Source organism: Leptopilina boulardi, unplaced genomic scaffold (assembly GCF_019393585.1).
Source record: "Leptopilina boulardi isolate dan_hultmark-lab unplaced genomic scaffold, ZJU_Lbou_2.1 LbouV2_121, whole genome shotgun sequence".
Lineage (NCBI taxonomy): Eukaryota > Metazoa > Arthropoda > Insecta > Hymenoptera > Figitidae > Leptopilina > Leptopilina boulardi.
The window spans coordinates 4,230,099-4,244,385 of NW_026137665.1; the positions used below are offsets into that span (position 1 = coordinate 4,230,099).

The 14,287-nt window shown below is 28.0% G+C and overlaps 1 protein-coding gene across 5 annotated transcripts in view; it reads left to right on the top strand.

Moving 5' to 3' along the window:
• The window catches only part of LOC127285439 (basement membrane-specific heparan sulfate proteoglycan core protein-like), a 389,597-nt gene that overhangs the window by 51,710 nt on the left and 323,600 nt on the right, over positions 1–14,287 (top strand). Inside the window, exon 1 of one of the 5 annotated variants that reach the window (XM_051311480.1) lies at positions 1,891–2,211. The exons of the other annotated variants lie outside the window; for them this stretch is intronic. The gene's annotated coding sequence lies outside the window, so the exon portion shown is untranslated. Of the gene's footprint in view, positions 1–1,890; positions 2,212–14,287 lie in introns of those variants that run through there. 5 annotated transcript variants of the gene reach the window in all.

Genomic DNA, 14,287 nt, shown 5'->3' on the forward strand with positions numbered 1-14,287 from the left:
CTTACTTAAAATTTTGAATAAGTAAAGAATGTCGAAATGAAAATTTTGCCGCAATCTTCATTTTATAAAACCATAAAAAGTAAAGATTCTATAAAGTTACAATGTACTGAATAGGACATGGAAGAGTTTAAAGAATCCTAAGATATTAATGTTTATGCGCTGCAGAAAGAAATTGAAAATAAAGGGACGCATAAATCTTTCACAAATCCCATTTGACATAATAACAATTCATCGAAATTCACTTAGCCGAATCATCAGTTGCACAGAAAAAACGCTGGGTAAATTTTGTTGCGGGTAATTTTAACCAATGCTAATTCACATAGACGGTGGCGCCCTCAACTAGGATAAAATTTGTTGCAGGTAATTTTTATACCGATTTTGGGGTAAAAATTCTAATTTTTTTTTTTTGTGTGTGCCATAAGTTATATTAGTTAGGACTATTTTTTAAACTAATTTTCATTTTATCGATGATTAATTCGCTTTTTATTTTTCAGATATGTTATTTAACCGAAATTTCATTTCATCGAAGTCCCATTCGTTATAAATACCATTGTCTCGGATTAATATTTAACAGTAATAATATTTTATCTAATTGGCATAAAAACTACATCCTAATTGTTCTAATGTTCATTTAACAGAATTTCACTTACCTCGAAATTCCATTAAGCAGAATGTTCATTTGGCCTAAAGATTATCTAACCTAATTTTCGTTTTGCCGAAATATTGTTTCACCTAATTTTAAATTTTTCTATTGATTATTTAACATAAATCTCTTTTACTTGAATTGCCATTTTACAGAATTACCGTAAAACAGAATTAACACATTCCCTAATTAACATATGACAAAAATCTCATTTGACCTAAAATTAGGCCAAATGATAATAGTGACGAGTTTAATTTTAGACCAAATGGGATTTTTGTCATATGCTAATTAGGGAATGTGTTGATTCTGATTTACTGGAATTCTGCGTAAAACGACGTATCGTGCAAAGGAGATTTATGTTAAATAATTAACAGCACAATTTAAAATTAGGTGAAACAATATTTCGGCAAAACGAAAATTAGGTTAGATAATCTTTAGGCCAAATGAACATTCGGCTTAATGGAATTTCGAGGTAAGTGGATTTCTGTTAAATAAACAAATTAGAACAATTAGGATGTAGTTTATATGACAATTAGATAAAAAGTTAATACTGTTAAACATTAATTCGAGACAATGGTATTTATAACGAATGAGATTTCGATGAAATGAAATTTCGGTTAAATAACATATCTGAAAAATAAAAAGCGAATTATTCATCGATAAAACGAAAATTAGTTTCAAAAATAGTCCTAACTTATATAACTTATCGCAACTGATGATTCGGCTAAGTGAATTTCGATTAATTGCTGTCATTAGGTCATATGGGATTTGTGAAAGATTAATACATCCTGAAAATAAATTCCATTTATTTAACAAATTATTATTGTCTCAATTTTTCCAAACAAAAGCATTCAATAATTTGTGATTTTCAAAAATTATATATCAATATTATTTTCAATGGAAAATTTGAAATCAAAATAGTAAAGAAGAAATAAAAGGGAAGAATATTTTCATTGAAGAATATATGTATTTGTAGATATATGATATTATACTAGAGGAGTAGAGAACGACATTATATGTCGTGGCCACGTTATTAATTTGTCGCATATTCACAATTGAGAACGAAGGGAAACATTTCAGCAGACGTCCCATGAGATTGGATACAAACACTCTCATTCAGTCACGGTTATTCAAACATCTACAAACATTTCACTCTTAAACATACATGACCGTGTATATATATATATATATAAAGCGCGCCCCCTCTATTATTATGCATTTCCATTATATTCACCGCGTATCAGAATGCTCTCAGCCTGAGCAAAGTTTCCGACACAGAGTCTGGGTAGTTTATGAATACAAGGTGTGATTGCGGTGTGCAAGGTGTTTATCAGGCTGAGTTGACACGAGCGTAACCGTAGAAAATGTGCTTGCGCACAGGTCGAGGGGTTTAATAACTCAAACATGCATTTCCTTTGACTGATATTCCGGTTGGTGGAAAAGGAGGGAGAGAGGGGGGGGGGAAGAAGGTGAAGAGACTAGATATTACATTCGTACACATGGTGCTGCATCACTTGCCTCAGAGACAACAGAATGCAAAGTGGAAAAACTATATTAAACAAAAGAAGGTAATTTTTGTTTTAAAAACAAAAATTCTTCAGTGCAAGATATACTTGAAGATCACAATAATGAAAATCTAAAAATCTTAAGTGGTAATGAACACTTGTAGGATTAAGAACAAACATTACGATCGTTAAAATTAATCTTTCTTCACCATGAAACTTGAACAAAATTGAGAATAATTCTGTATATCTAATATACAAATCTCATTATTTACGATGAGGATTTTTGCAGTTTTATGGTTTCAGTGAAGGACTATTCAGTAAGATTCGTTTCCTTTTAGAAAGGGTAAATTTTTTAGGTATTTTATCTACAGAAACTAAATAAATGCAGTAAATTGACAAAACTTTGTTTAGAATTTGGTTGCTGTAAAACGCTCATTAAAATAAACGATGAATCTAGACAATTTCTTCCTTCTCACCTGAATGATGCGCCATTGACAAATTCATTTCAAAGAAGAGTCCTTCCCTCTTAAAAATTCATGCCTCCTCAAAATTCATTTTTTTTCCCTTAACTTCACTGGCACACAAAAAAAATTTGATGTTCTGAGCTTTTGATCAGACCATGACTACTTTATGTTTTCTGGGTCGCTAAAGTCCGTTTATCCCCATCACGTCAGGATTTTGAAATAACCTCAAAAAAAGCACACCAAAATTTGACCCCAAATTGAAATCAAGAAAAATTTATATCTCCAAGTCTTATCATGACTACTTTATTATGTTTTTGGGGTCGCTGAATTCGAATCTAAAGTCTATTTAACCCCATCATGTCAGAGTTTTGACATAACCTCAAAAAAACCAAAATTTAGGAGTTTTTTGAAGTTATTTCAAAACCCTGACGTAATAAGGTTTAAATAGACTTAATATTCGCATTCAGCGACCCCAAAACCATAAAATAGTCCTGGTATCCACGTGAAAAAGTTCCCGGGAATCCACTCCCTGGAAATTCCAATCGGAAATTCCTGTTGGAAATTCTCGTTAGAAGTTCTTGTTGGAAGTTCCAGCTGTCAAATTTCTATTTGGATCAATTATTTTAATCATTTATCATCTATTTAATCTAATTTAGTTAAATAAAAATATGAACAAAAAAAATTATGTTTAATATACAAATATAATTATGTGAAAATTAGTTTTCAAGAAAATTTCGTGAAATAATTTTTAGGTTAAGTTTGTTGTGGTTTTGAGTTTATTTGGTTAAATTAAAATGTTCCAAAAAGAGAAATATGCTTTAATAAAAATTCAGTTAAACAACAATTCTATTATAAATGAAAATTCTGTCTAATGAAAATTTCGTTAAATGGAAATTTCATGAAAAGGAAATTTGGTTTGATGCAAGTTTTGTTAAATAGCAATTCGAGTAAAAAAAAATTTTTATTTTTCTAATTAAGCGTAAATTTTGTTAAAAGGGAATTTTGTCAAATGGAAAATTGATTAAATAAATGTTTAGTCAAATAATATTTTGCATATAAGTGAAATTTTCGTCAAAAGTAAATTCGATTATATAATTGAAATAATGTGAAGAAATTGAAGAAAAATAAATTTTCATGATTCAAATAAAAATTCCAGGAAATTTTAATAGTTACATGAAGCAAAAAAAAATCTAGAGTTGCTAAGGTCAAGGAATACTTGGAATTGTCAGAGAATATTTTTCCAGTGGAAGAAAACCTGGATAAGTAAAACAATTTTATAATTTTAGTTTAAAATTTACAGTTTTAAAAGTTGAATTAATTAAAATAATATTAATTAGAATTCTTCGCAAAATTAATTATTTCAACAATTTTTATTCAATTTTTCAAAAATTCAATATTACTTGTGATATTGTTTTTTTTTAACTCGCTTATTCGCCCTCGTTCGACAGTTAACAGTAATACATTTTAATTTAATTTAATTTAACCAAATAAACTCAAAACCACAACAAACTTAACCTAAAAATTATTTCACGAAATTTTCTTGAAAACTAATTTTCACATAATTATATTTGTATATTAAACATAATTTTTTTTGTTCATATTTTTATTTAACTAAATTAGATTAAATAGATGATAAATGATTAAATAATTGATCTAAATAGAAATTTGACAGCTGGAACTTCCAACAAGAACTTCTAACGAGAATTTCCAACAGGAATTTCCAAAGGAATTTCCGATTGGAATTTCCAGGGAGTGGATTCCCGGGAACTTTTTCACGTGGGATAAGACTTGGAGACATAAATTTTTATTGATTTCAAAAATTTGGGGTCAAATTTTAGTGTTTTTTGAGGTTATTTCAAAATCCTAAACGTGATGGGTAAAGATGGGTGATGATCCTGACACAGACTTCAGATTCGGTTTCAGGGACCCCGAAAACATAAAGTATACTCATGGTCTGATCATAAGCTCAGAACATCAAATTTCTTTTTGTGTGCCAGTGTTATTATTATTATTATTTATTTTTAAAAAATTTTATGTTTTTTGGAAAATAATTTCAATTTATTAACTGATGACATAAGAAATAAAAGAATAGAAAATTAAAAAAATTTCTTCTAAAATATAATATAATTGAAAAACTAATACTATTAAAACTAGAGTAATTCTCAGTGTGGAAGAAAGAGGAAAAAGAATGTTATCAAACAGTTGAATATCGTTAGCTATATATATATAGGTATATAGTATATGAAGTTAAAAAGAGAGCACAAAGGAGAGAAATAAAAACAGAAAAATTGTACCACACACATTTCTAGCAATATTCCACTTTCTGTTTCGAGCTGGAAAGAGAAGAAATTATATTAGAGCATGGACAGCGAATGCCCGCTTTTCTGTCCTCATATATATATATATATGTTCGTTTGACTTCATCTATCCACTTTTGTCTCGTATCGCAACTTCTTCTTAGACCCTTGCATATTCTCCATCCAGGGAAATTATGCGATGCACTCCCAGGGTTCATCATATTACCTAGGTCCTCGATAAAAAGTTCTCGGTGCAGATAACACCATCGCCTCGCCTTACTCGCTTCTATTCCATTTACATACATCTTTACATATTATATAAAGAACACTCGACATTATTCAAAGTCAATTTACAGATTCATAAAAAAGAAAAAAAATGTTTGCACTGCTTTTTGAATATTCCATTTTCTAATTAAACATTTTTATACACACACTTTTAATACGGGGAAAATTTAAGTACAAGTATTTCTTTTTAATATAATCAATTAATTATTGTTAAAACATTTTAATTAATATTTCTTTTTTTTTTAAATATTATAGTAGATTGGAAAAATTAAAAAGAGCAACAAAATTTATTTATTTGTAAAAAAAGTTTTAATGGCAGATGAATATTTTTTTTTTTTTTTTAAATATATAACTTTTATATTCTGTCAAAGAACTTTATTATCCTCCTTCAATCTATAAAATTTTTTTCCAATAAAGTGCAGCACTCTTTTTTTTTTTACTACAAGTATATGCATATGGATTCTATTGCACACAAAATCGTCAAATAAAAAAATAAGGGAATAATAAAAATGCGAACTCTACACATAAAAGTATGGTAGATAGTGTGGAAGGAAAAATGTTTGAAATTGAATCTTTTTCAATAAAACATCGTAAATAATGAAAATATTCTAACAATGTTTCACTTTAAAAAGGAATTTTTTTCTTTCATCAATCCGTTTCATTTTTTTTTTTTTCGTTTTCAATAGCGATATCTCAATTTTGTTCATGGAACTTATATATATATAGCACTGACGAGTAATTTTTTATTTTACTCGAATAATACATGTTTCTTGCATTGATCTTTGGTTATTTGTTGTAAAATTGAACGTCAATTTATTATCAGAATAGTTTATAATATGTGAAAAGTGTTATATGTAGAGGTATTTCTCTTTTGTGGGTGTAAAGAAAAAAAGGGCTTTAAAGAGAAGCATCTTAGCTGACTGAATTTATTGGTTTACCAATCGATTTCTGTATATGGCTACTTGAAACAGAAGACTCTAGAGTGTCAAGTGGATAAAAGTGTCAATTATCCTCTTCTCTAGGTTCCCGATTCTTCATGTTTAATGCTTCAAAAAGGTTTCAAGTATACAAGGTTCTTGATCTGTATTGTATATTTTTCAATAACCTTTTATCACATTATTTCGTTTAGTTTTCCTATTATTATTATTATATGTACATTTTTTTTTATACTATCCCGGGTGGAAAAAAATATTGATAATTTTGCGCAGAGTGACCATCGATAATCACTATTAAAAAAGTGATAATTTTTCGTGAGTGACTACTAAAAAAAACTTAGGAGAAAAATTTATTTTGTTAAATGCTTTCCATATCAGAAACTGATTTAGAATTATTGTCATACCACAATTTTTTGTTCATACACTGTTCCTAATATCTCTCTAAACACGTTTTTTTAATTCTAAATTCATAATTTCATTGCTACCTTGGCAAAAATCTTAAAAATTATTGCTCATGTCCGTTTCCCATGGGAATTTTTTTTTTATCTTTACGGATTTTTCACCATTGCTGGAATCTTATGGAAACCTTGGAAATTTTTTTTTTAATTTTACTGATTTTGGACCATTGCTAAAAACTTGCCAACCATGAGAAAATTAATTTTTTAAATTTACAGTTTTTGGACCATTGCTAAAATCTTGCCAACCGATGGGAAATAAAAAAAAAATTTTTTTGATTTTGAACCAAATCAAAGTTGTCCCCTAGGTTTTCGATTTCGATGAAACTTTGGGAAAATGTAGTGAAATACATGCTAATAAAAAGTCCAAAAGCGATTTTTGAAAATTTTTGAATTTACAGGACTTTTAAAATTTTTTTTGAAATTTTGAAAAATTTGTATCTCAAAGAAAAAAGAATCGATTTTAATGATTTTTTCAGGGAATACGTATTATTAGCTAACAATTTAGAAAAAAAATTTACAAAAAAAAAATTTTTTTTTTAAACAAAAAAAAATTAAAAATTATTGTTTAAACAAATTTTTCTTTGATAAGCGTATCTTTAATTTTTTTTCTAATACTGATATTTCGATTCCTTAGGATCTCACGAGTATTTTCATAAAAAAAAATCAATGGAGACTCTTAAACTTTCCGAGATATTGAATTTTTTGTCTTTTCGCGCAGCGGCGAACTGCGCTTTCAATGCTAGTCGCTGTATGCAAGTTGCTGTTCAAAAGTACTAATAGCCCGTAAATCTTAACAGAATTGAATATTTCCTCTTGGCTAATGATCAGTGATAAATATAAGAGAAATCGGGTCGTTTTTATTGCTTAATTATTAATTATTTATATTTTTAAATAAACAACTAACACATTTTTATTAAATTCTTTAAAATCTTATTTTTTTACAAAATGTAATAACAAAAACAATTGATAAACTATCCAAATGATTTAAACTTTGTTTTAAGGATAAATCCATTTTATTTACATTAAAAAATAATTGTTATAAACAATTATTTTAAACAAATTTTTTTAAATTTCATATATTTTTTTTAGAAATTTTACTGTTTTTATATAAAAATTTTAATAATTTCCCTAATCTATCAACTTACTATAAAATTGTTTTACATAATAAAAAAATTGTTATAAATAATTTTATAAAAAATTAAATTAACTTTTGTTTCTTTTTCAAGTTTACAATATATTGTTCAACAAAATTGCAACAATTATTGTTGAAAAACAATATTGTAAACTTAAAAAAGAAACAAAAGTTAATTTAATTTTTTATAAAATTATTTATAACAATTTTTTTATTATGAAAAACAATTTTATAGTAAGTTGATAGATTAAGTTTTTAAACCATTGCTAAAATCTTGAAAACCATGGGAAAAAGTTTTTTAATTTTTTTTTTTGATTTTAAACCATTGCTAAAATCTTGCGAACCATGGGAAATTTTTTTTTCTATTTTACGAATTTTGGAGCTGGGAATTTTTTAAAATTAATTTTTCATATTTCGCATGATTTTTGCAATGGTCAAAAATCCGTAAATTAAACAAAATAATTTTCCCATGGTTCGCAAGTTTTTAGCCATAGTCCAAAATCCGTAATATATAAAAAAAAATTTTCCATGGTTTCCAAGATTTTAGCAATTGCCCAAAATTAGTAAAATTAAAAAATTAATTTTCCCATGGTTTTTATGATTTTACCCATAGTTTTATTTCCACGCGCGGGAATCTAGTTTGTGTCCCATATTGAAACTGGCTTCTTTTCGGGTTTGCAACGAAACTTATTTTTTCCTGTGTAGGTCGAAAAAAGCGCGCTATTTAAAATTCTTAATAATAAAAAAAAAACGTTAAAAAAGCAATACAAAAACATTTTTACTATTAAATTTATTGTTATTTTTTTTTGTTAATTATATTTCTTTATAATAAAAATATTAATTTTCTTAATCGGCTAAAGTCATGACATTTTACTGAGAGAAAATAGACATTTTGCTGAAGTCACGTCTTTTTACGGCGTAAAAATAGAAATTTGGCTAAAGTCACGTCATTTTACGGCATTGATAGTAGATTTAATCATAACTTCAAAATTCAAGGACATAGTTCTTGTTTTAGTAAATAATTGTAAGTTTTGAACTTTAATGACCAACTATAAATAAAAAATATTATTCGTTGTTCATTACGATAACAACACGTTCATCTTTAATAATTATTTTGTTAATTTGGAAATTATTTTGTGGTATTCTTAATACAAATGTTTGCTATTTGCAACTTGTAAAACACATTAAAATTTACTAGATTTATGTTTAATAATTACTTCAACATATAAACTAAAGAAAAAACGTCATACATTTTCTACTTGTCTCACCCGCACTCATGGCATTAGTGTTCTTGACGTATTTTCTTACTTTGCAACCTGAGACAGATCTCGAGCGCATTTACAACTTGTAGCTCCGCAAGTGATTTTCTGTCTTTTTTAGGTTGTATTTTTTATTTACAACCTCCGCAAGTTCATTTTTAAATATAAATTATTTTAAAAATTATTTTTTCACAAAATATTAAAGACCACATTGCTTTTAGCTAAAAAGTGATGTTACATTATAATTAAATTTTAATTTAAAATTCTAAATATTGTAACGCGGCATTTTATTGCCTGCGTTCCATATAAATAAAAATAATTAATTTATCGTCAATTTAACGCCAGAGCGGGAATCACACTTATTTCACTTCAATTCTATCACTTTTATTTTACCTTTATTTCAATAAATTCCATAATTTCGCTAATGAACGAACCGTCAGATTATTGTTCACCGATCATAACAAATTCAAGAATTAAACTAACACTTTTCTTTCTTTTACTTTACATAAAATGACACTTGGGGTTAAGTCCCCAATTTCACAATTATCGGGTCGATCATCGACTTAAACAGCCTTGAAGGAAGACATCAAGGGAAGTATTTTCTGGCATATATAATTGGCTGTGAGTCCCAATTATTCAACATTGCCAGGAAAGCGAAGATCTACTTCTAATAACAGAGACCTGTCAAAACACTGGTCATCGCCATCTTCCAGACACATGTTATTGTGCAGCGCCCCTATCGGTCATTTATCGAACTTTCTTTCGACCGTCGATAATTAATGAAATTACCATCTGACGCGCATCGATTACCAATTGTGGATCTTTTGTAACTCGGGCGAGACTCACCATGTAGACGAAGCGCGACGAACGGACGCGTTGACGCGGACGAACAGACATTTTTGATCATTCTCGTTTTGGCGTTCGACAACAGTATTGTTTAATTTTGGTGTCCAGTGAAAATTGTATAAAAATAAGTAAAATAAGGAGACGAGGTCTATTGCAAGGACGGCGGCGTATCTCCGGTGAGTCTCTCGTCATTTAAAGTGAACTTTCGGCGGATTTGATCGCCTAAAATATTAAAATAATCAAAACTCTGTTCTACGAAAACTTGTGTGTTTTGACGGGTCCCTTCAGGACCTGTTTCAAATTATAACTAAATTTCTGTGTTTTCACAGGTCCCTTCTGGACCTGTTTTATATTATAATTAAAGTGTGGTTTAAAAATGATATTGGTGATTTTCCTTACCCACCCGCTCTCCTTGTTTACAGCTGGGCTAGCATATTAAATTTATTAAATAAATGGTTTGATTATTTTCCACAAAATAACCTGGCGTCTCGGGCATTAAATTAAAATAAACCAAATATAACGGGTATTTTACTCAAATCCACATTATAAATTAATTAACATTAACAATTGCAGTAAATTCAATTAAATAAATAAATTAATAAAAATACACGTTATAATATATAAACGGTTTTTTTTCAATTGTCTCCGTTTGACCAAAATGATGATAAAATAATTTTTATTTGTTCCAAATAAATTTTGCTCTTAAAAATAAAGGAACATTAATATAATCGCAATGCATAATTTTCATTCTGATTCAAATTGCAAATGCAATATATGTTTCAAAAGAATTAGCAATAATAATTTGTTCTTGTCAGAGTATGTTGAGAAAATTTAATGAGAAAAGCTATGGTTATATATATATATATATATATATATATACGATCTCATAACTGGTTCGTGCCAAAAGTAACACATTTGCCTCTAACGGTAGTTAAGAAAGGGAAACATATAATATAACGGAACTGACATAGTGACGTAACGAAGAATTTACGTAGTCTGCATATGTTGGGTGAAAATGGTGCATAATGTGCATCTGGCTCAGTATTCTCGCGTATGTATATCTTTTGATATAGGAGATAGGAGTTCCTCTACTATATACACATATGAGGTTAATATATGAATATTTGGGACACGTATATATATATATATACATATACCCTTGAAGTTGAGATTAATAAGGGCTTATTTTAGTATATTGGAGATACCAATTGTAATGATTAATTTGACCGTTTGTTTCGCGTCATATGCACTATGGCATATTCGCGCTCGCGAAACCATTTCAGAAATATATATATATATATATAGACAAACCATGCCACATGTTTGGTCTAATTGAAAGCTATAATACATGTCCCAGCTTTCAGTGTTATTAATTAGCTTTCAGAGTTAATCACATAGTGCGATTCGACTAGGAAATTAATGACTAACTTTGACACCATTTAGAGATGATTAATTACGTAACTGACTAAAACCCAATCAGCTTGATATCTGCCCTTTCGATCTGCAATCGCTCGTTAGGTCCTGGATGTAATATAATTGATAAATATATACATATATATATAGTACAACTAAATGTTTATTTTTTCAAGATCGTTTTCGAAAACTTGTATATATATTTTTCACGAAACATCTATATATATATAGTAAAGACTTCATGAAGGAAAAAAAAATTACATAGATCCTATATCCCCCCAAGTATGAAGGATCAAACTGCCCTTTATTTGATTTATATACGCAACCGAAAAGTTGACCTCAAATCGTGGAATTAGGGTAGAAAAATGCGATTCTAAGAAACACTCATAAAAATATTTATTTCTTATAACATATATATATAAAATGTTGAGTCTAAATATAATAAATTGTGGATGATATATCCCTTAGACATTCGCAGCCACTTAAAATATAGAGATATATTTATTGGAACAAGCTTTTATCATGATTTATATAAATATTACGTTTCAGGAAAAGATAAATAATGTTATTTTCTGGAATTTATTACTTAGAAAGTTTGTATTGATAACCATAATATATATATATAGAGAGAGAGAGCTATGGTCAATATTATGATTTCACTAGATATATATATATATATTTGCAAACTGTTTTAATGTACATTATTTTACAATAGGATTCCCTTTGATATACTTGTTTCTATTATAGACTAATTATTTCATCTGAAATTTCTCATTATTTTCATATACAATATTGAATAGTTCTATCGTTCATTTTCAATATTGTACATGACATCATTATGCACTGAAAAAAGGGTTTGGTATTGACAACCAAACGTTTGGTTGGTATTTAAGCAACCAAAACTTTTTTGTTGTATCAATAAAATTTTAATTGTCTCAACCAAAATTTGTTTGACACAACCAAAATTTGTTTGACACAACCAAAATTTGTTTGACACAACCAAAATTAGAAAAAAAAACGATTTTTGTTGTCCTAACTATAAAATAATAATATAATAATATAACTAAAACTATAAAACGGGACAACCAAAATTTTGGTAGCTTAAGGCCAGGTCCAAGTGAGGCAGCGCCATCTACATTAAAACTATAATTTTGGAGAATTTTCAACAGCCTTTTCTCGAAAACAAGAAGGTAAAATGCGTTTTTCTTTATGGATAATTGATTATTAGCAAGAAATACACCAGCTAAAACTTTTTTTGGGTTAAAATGATGAAAAAAATTTCATGTCGATAAATTAAATATGAGCAGTTTTTTCACAAAAACTGTAATAGTACAATTTCCATTTGGAAAATTAAGAAACGTTAAACAATACACCAGCTAAGATTCACCAATCACGAAAATAACAACAAAAAATTTTATTACATATTTAACATATGGACACTGTTTTACTGATTGTGACAGCCCTTTGGTAGATTATGTATTTCAGGTGGTTAGCAACAGCGCCAATCTCCACCTTTCGGCAAAATCGCAAAACGTCTGGTGACATATATAACCTGCCAAACGGCTGTCATAATTAGTAAAATATGTTATGTTAAAAAACTTTTTTTTTGTTATTTTCGTGATTGGTAAATCTTAGCTGGTGTATTTTTTAGCGTTTATTAATTTTCCAAATGGAAATTGCATTTTTGATTGTAATTTCTGAGAAAGTACTGTTACAGTTTTTCTGAAAAAACTGCTCATATTTAATTTATTGACATGAAATTTTTTTCATTATTTTAACTCAAAAAAAGTTTTAGCTGGTGTATTTCTTGCCAATAATCAATTATCCATAAAGAAAAAAGCATTTTATCTTCTTGTTTTTAAGAAAAGGCTGTTGGAAATTTTCAAAAATTTCAGTTTTTTAGTGAGCTGCCTCACTTGGACCTGGCCTTAAATACCAACCAAACGTTTGGTTGTCAATACCAAACCTTTTTTCCAGTGTACTTCTAATATATGGGATATTAGTTGCATTCATATAATATAATCATATACATTCATATATGAGTGACTCTTCAGTAAACTCGTAATTTTCAAGGAAAAAAATTTTTTTTTAGTAACTAAAAATTTTATTTCTTTTATCAACTTCTATTTATTAACATAAAATAATAGTGATAATTGAACTGATAACAAAATTATTTTAGAGAAAGAAGATTTTTTTACTGATAAAAAAAACTTTTAGCTGTTAAAATAAAGCGAGAAACTAACCTCAATATTAGTGATCTAAACACGAAACTATATTTCATTCGGTCGGTAAAACAGAAATCAGGTAAAAGTCATTAAATTGATTTTTTGTATGAAAAAATCATGGAATTTCCTTAAATTTCTGTAATTTTGAAATAAATTATGAAAATTAGAGCAAAAAAAGGCCGTCATTTTAATTTCTGCCCTTAAACTATAGCAGAATTTAAAATCGCTTTGTTTTTGCTCTATTTTTTAGTAAAAATAAGAAAAAAAAGCGCGTTCATTTTAATTTCTGCTGTAATTTTTTAATAAAAAAAAGTACAATATCTGTCCTATTTTTACGAAAAACGAGAGCAGAAATTAAAATGATGCTGTTTTTGTTCGAATTTTACAAAAATTTTATTTAATTTTTCGAAAAATAGAGCAGAAATGACGTCATTTTAATTTCTGACCTATCTGTACAAAAAACTAGAGAAGAAATTAAAATACTGCTATATTTACGTCGTATTTTTAATGACGTCATTTTGATTTATGCTTTATTTTGACGGAAAAATATATAAAAAACGGCCTCATTTTAATTTCTGACCTATTTTTTTAAAATCCTAGATCAAAAATTAAAATGGCGGCGTTTTTGCTTATATTTTGCCGTAAAACTGGAACAGATATTACAGTGGCGCCGTTTTTGCCGTATTTTTACTGCAAAATTAGAGCAGAAATTAAAATGACCGGGTTTTTTTTCATATTTTTACGGAAAAATAGATCAGCAACAGCGCCATTTTAATGTCTGCTCTATTTTTTTTTGTAGAAATAGAGCGATAATGGCAACATTTT